This window comes from Dysidea avara, chromosome 5, assembly GCF_963678975.1.
Source record: "Dysidea avara chromosome 5, odDysAvar1.4, whole genome shotgun sequence".
Taxonomy (NCBI): Eukaryota; Metazoa; Porifera; class Demospongiae; order Dictyoceratida; family Dysideidae; genus Dysidea; species Dysidea avara.
This window is the reverse complement of record NC_089276.1, coordinates 9,765,480-9,770,571: the sequence shown is the minus strand read 5'-3', so window position 1 is coordinate 9,770,571 and position 5,092 is coordinate 9,765,480. Positions and strand designations below refer to the sequence as shown.

The 5,092-nt window shown below is 39.1% G+C and overlaps 1 long non-coding RNA gene and 1 pseudogene across 8 annotated transcripts; both read left to right on the top strand.

Moving 5' to 3' along the window:
* The first annotated feature begins 1,003 nt into the window (after window positions 1-1,003).
* Window positions 1,004-2,265, top strand: LOC136256360 (uncharacterized). Of its 8 annotated transcripts, none has more exons than XR_010701477.1 (8): window positions 1,004-1,104; window positions 1,156-1,182; window positions 1,249-1,541; window positions 1,590-1,704; window positions 1,754-1,801; window positions 1,856-1,906; window positions 1,955-2,039; window positions 2,094-2,265. It is a non-coding gene; the product is annotated as an uncharacterized lncRNA (long non-coding RNA). The 8 variants fall into 8 exon arrangements; XR_010701479.1 differs by lacking the exon at window positions 1,156-1,182 and having other exon boundaries at window positions 1,007-1,104; window positions 1,183-1,362; window positions 1,415-1,541; XR_010701478.1 differs by lacking the exon at window positions 1,156-1,182 and having other exon boundaries at window positions 1,007-1,104; window positions 1,183-1,362; window positions 1,408-1,541.
* A 457-nt stretch (window positions 2,266-2,722) lies between these two features.
* On the top strand, window positions 2,723-4,395 carry LOC136256020 (arylsulfatase B pseudogene; annotated as a pseudogene).
* Window positions 4,396-5,092: the final 697 nt, after the last annotated feature.

Below are 5,092 nucleotides of genomic sequence, written 5' to 3'. Positions count from 1 at the left end.
TAAGGTTTTCCTCCAGTGTTCACCCTCCAGTTCCTAACTGCAACATGCGGATAAAAACAAACAAACAAAACAACAGCTATGCAGTGTCCAGAGTTTATAAGGTAGCTATGTATTCTTAGACTAGTAGTCATGGTTTATGCATCCTCTTAGATGAGGAGAATAGTTGTAATCTGTCTGCCTGATTGTCTTTGTCACATAGTAAAATGGCAAAAATAAATAGGAGAAACACATGTACAATTGTATTTATGCTAACACCACAGCATATCGAAATAGCTACTTCCCAAGAACTATCATTGATTGGAACTCATTATCGACCTCATTAATTGAAATGACTGATAAGAAATTATTTTTAGATAACATTTGTAGCCAACTAATCATTTGTAAATAGCTAATTGTACATATGTTCCCCCCTTGTAATCCCCGCTCCCCCTGCCCCCGGGCATAATCAGTAAACACTGCCTGCCCAGTAATAATAATAAATAAATAAGTAAACAATCTTATCAATGGCCTGGATGTATACACTGTTAAAACAGGGGAGTAACAGTAACTAGGGGAGTGAAATATTTTACTCTGAAAGGGGAGTTTGGATTACTAGGAGAGTAACAGTAACCCACTAAGGGTAAAGAGAACTCCAAGTAAGTGAAGGCACCAAATTGAAGAGTTCCCATTACCAGCTAGCTAGTAGCTAAGGTGAACTCAGTGAGCCAGTATGGCTGAGGCCACATATGAATGAGCCACTTGCAGGTTATAGCTGTCTCACTATGTTATTTTCTCCATTAACTAACCAGTTCAATTCTAGCCACTCAATGTAAAAAAGGAAAGTAATTATTTAGGCTTCCTTTTCAATGGCAGCCATTTACTCATGTTTTATTTTACAGGCTAACCAAGACATAGTGAAGGAAACAGAGAGTACGAAAACAGGAGGACGAATTGTTAATCAAGAATATTTTGAAATACGTATGTATAATTATTAAATACCATTTCTATTACAAGCGCATTATTTAGAGTGAAGAGTGTTACCATAGAAACGGCTTCTTTAACAACAGAGCCGTGTTGAGTATTTGAAAGCGGCTTGCTTCTCTGAGGAATTGTAGTGCTTAAAAGGTGATACTAAATTGTTTGCTTGTTCATGAATAATTACTGGACGTTCACTAGAGCCTATCTCGTTCATTGTTTCTTCAGGTACGTTTGAGCTCATATCTGAGTCGTCTCGTGTGACACACTGGTTTAATAAACTGGCTCCAACAGAAGTCACCACTGCTCGTGAGGGTTTAGGCGCCTTATTGTGATACGGCAGAAATAGTTCAAGACTCAGGGAAAGAGAATAAAATTCGGCGGACTCAGTCGTATCCACACTGACTGGTACGTACAGTATTCACTATTCAGCCCATTCAAGCTCACCGCTAGCTACTAGTAGTCAGTGTGTAAGAAGTTGAAGACTTGAGGGAGGAGAGGAAAACCACCTAGCTTAAACATGGCGTACATATCATGTCCGTCTGCCTTCAGTTGACGTTAGCAGCCGGACACAATGATATTGCCTGGTAAGGTCAGTAGCCTGTATCATTGTCTTTTTACATAATTACATGCAGATTCACTGGAATTAACTGGTAAGATGTATCGTCTGCAGTTAACAAGAATCTTTGATACAATGTATAGCTATTGTGTGTCTTCAACTTCATCAACTTTCCAAGTTATTCTTGACCTGTAAGGAGATAATGTTTATAGTTACGTAAGCACATATTTACTTTTTTAGTATGGATGTCTCAATGTCACTGAGAACATAGAATTTTTACAACATCCAGTAAGTGTGTTAACATAAAGTGACTGTGCATCAATTTGTAAACATATATTACAGGTGCCACAAGAAATCAGTGAACAAATAGACAAACAAAATGATGAACTCCAGGTAGAAAAAAGTGCTGTTTTGCATGATAGCAACTGTTTGCCTTTTTAGTTTACACTACCAATGCTGCTGGTCTGGAAGAATTGTTTTTACAACTTTGTTGGCAACTGTGTGTGACATACCTTCAGCCATAAAGGTAACAAGTATATGATTGTTGAATATTTCTTTACTATACTGCTATTTACTACAGCTGATAACATGTCATGTGGCAGGAAGTGAAGTGGCAGTGAAGCATCGTTTGCTGATGATGAAGCCTTGCTACTGGTCTCTTTTTCAGAGACTTTCCAATATTATAAAGCTGGATATTGTAAATATTTTGTTACAGTTTTGCTGTATGTCTTTAACATCATTTGAAATTTTATATGGAGTTATTTGCAGAATTTCATGGAGTAAAGGAAACGCCTTGCATGCTTATGTGAACTCTCCTAGAGTAACTAGAACTCCCTATAATAGATTTTTCAAAGGGTTCCTGTTACTCCTTTGTGGGGTGTTAGTTACTCTCCACAAAAATATAGGGGTGTTAAATCCTCCCTACACTGGGAACTCCCCTAGGGGAGTAATAGTTACTCCTTATTTTTAACAGTGTACGCACTCTACTATGCACCGGCATGAACTCCTTCAGCTATATACTGCATGCGGCTTGTCATTGTTTGATTGGCTAAAAGTAGATGCAGCATATGCACATATATTATGGCACCATGTAGGATGGTTTGCTGCCTGTTGAAAGAGCTGGTTCATTGTATACATTCACACCCGGCTCACACCATAATATAGCTTATACGAGGCTCGCGCTGAGATTAATCTTGCGGTTTACGTCATGTGACGCAGCGGTCTTGTCAGTTCTGTCGAGTCACCGAACAAATGTTGAACAAGGCAGCTGCATTGCTCTTCGCTTTCTTGGCACAATGGAGCCAGTCCTTTGTAGCCACGAAGCCTAACATACTGATGATTGTAATAGACGATCTGGGATGGAACGATACCAGCTACAAAGGATCCGATATTAAAACACCAACTATCGATAAGTTTGCCAGTGAAGGAATTCGTCTACAGCAATACTACGTGCAACGAGTATGCTCTCCAACAAGATCAGCGATAATGGCTGGTCGTTATCCTTATCACATGGGATTGGCTAGGACAGTAATCTCAAATGGTCATCCTTTTGCAATGCCATTAAACCAAACCACAATTGCAGATGAGTTGAGGAAAGGTGGTTACTCTACACACTGTGTAGGCAAATGGGACCTTGGTATGCACAAGTGGGAGTACACCCCAACCTACAGGGGATTTGATACCTTCTATGGGTACTATGATGCTGCTGAAGACTATTTTACACACAGTGTTGGGGCTGTTGGTTTGGAAGATGATGGTGCAGTTGATCTAACAGTAGTATTTAATGGAATTGACTTTAGAAATAATACTACACCGGTTACTGATAAAAATGGGATTTACAGCACTACATTATTTACTGAAGCAGTTGAACAAGTTATCACGAACCATGATAGTGATAAAGGACCTTTCTTCATTTATGCTGCATATCAGTCAGTACATGCTCCACTGGAAGCTCCTCAGAAGTACATTGATCAATGTCAAGATATTCCTTATGATAACCGACGAACATTTTGTGGGATGCTGCGAGCAGCTGATGAGGGAATTGCTAATATTACAATGAGACTGCAAGAGAGGAACTTACTAGATGACACCATTATTATATTCACAACTGATAATGGAGGACAGACTAGGGAGGGAAGTAGTAACTGGCCACTGAGGGGGAACAAGGATACTGTGTTTGAAGGTGGAGTCCGTGGTACTGCATTTGTGTGGGGTTCTAAACTACCAAAACTGAACTATTATAATAACCAACTGATTCATGCAACTGACTGGCTACCAACAATAGTAGAAGGTATTGCTGGTTTGGAACTGGATAAAGAAAAGTGGGCATTAGATGGGTACAACGTATGGAAGACTATTACTGACAATGACAAAACACCTCGTAAAGAACTGTTAATAAACTTGGATCCACCTCGTACAGGGTTTAGAGGACAGGCTGCTATCCGAATAGGGCAATGGAAGCTTATAACAGGTCTACCTAACTGCAGTTTAACACTTGGGGGATTGGGTAATGCTTGCCGTGATGGATGGATTCACTTAGATGGCACAGTAGAGCCTCCTCCATATACTCCTTCCTTTACATGGCTGTTCAATATTGAAGAAGATCCTAATGAAAGGAACAATGTTGCTAACCAACATCCTGAAATAGTGCAGCAGTTGAAAGAGAGGATTGAATATTATAATTCTACACATATTGAGCAATTAAATCCTCCTCTAGATCCTAAATCCAATCCTGCTAATTTTGGTGGAGTGTGGACTCCTTGGTTGAACTAAGATGTGATGAAGTACCTCAATTTTCTTAATTGATTTAGTACATTATTGTATCTTTGGTTTGAAAGATTCATGGCACTGCTTTCTTTGTCACTAACTATAGAAACTACAATTACAAGTCACTAAAGCAAATCTTAAAACACACAGAGCAACCTGTATTTGCAGCCTCTCATCTTCAGTTTGGTCTTAAACAGGTGGCTGCATTTAAAATATTTATATGCAGTGAATACCTGTATATTATACAGGTACTCACTGCATGTAAATATTTTTTATCCACTACACTCATCCAGGGAATTTAAAGATGGCCATTTTAGCTAGGTGGCACTAAGCTGGTCCTATACGTTAAAACTGCAGGAGGCACAAATTGGAAGTGGTCAAAGTTATATTTGTGAGAGTAAGTCTTAATATTCAAGCTATAAGCATTAAAATACTCTAATAGAACAGTGAACTACTCAAACAGAGCATTCAAGGTAAGTTAATATGATTGCGATGATGCAATTGGAGAGAATGTCAGCTATCTTTACTTTTTTGCATTAATACTATATGTTAGAGTTGAAGCACCGCCGCGCGTGTGCAGTGTTTATTCTAGGGCTGTTAGGGGGGGGGGGGGGGACTTTCCCCCCTTAAAATCTCAGACTCACCTCCTAAAGTTGTGAGTGACTACTACACTATACTTGGGTTTAGCAATGACATACTAGACTTAACAAAAATGCTCTGAGATTCAATCTGAGAGTGGTTAATATGTAAAATTTTCCCAGGTTAAAAATTGCAAATGCAAACCTTTAGGGATCTGCAATACATATCGATACG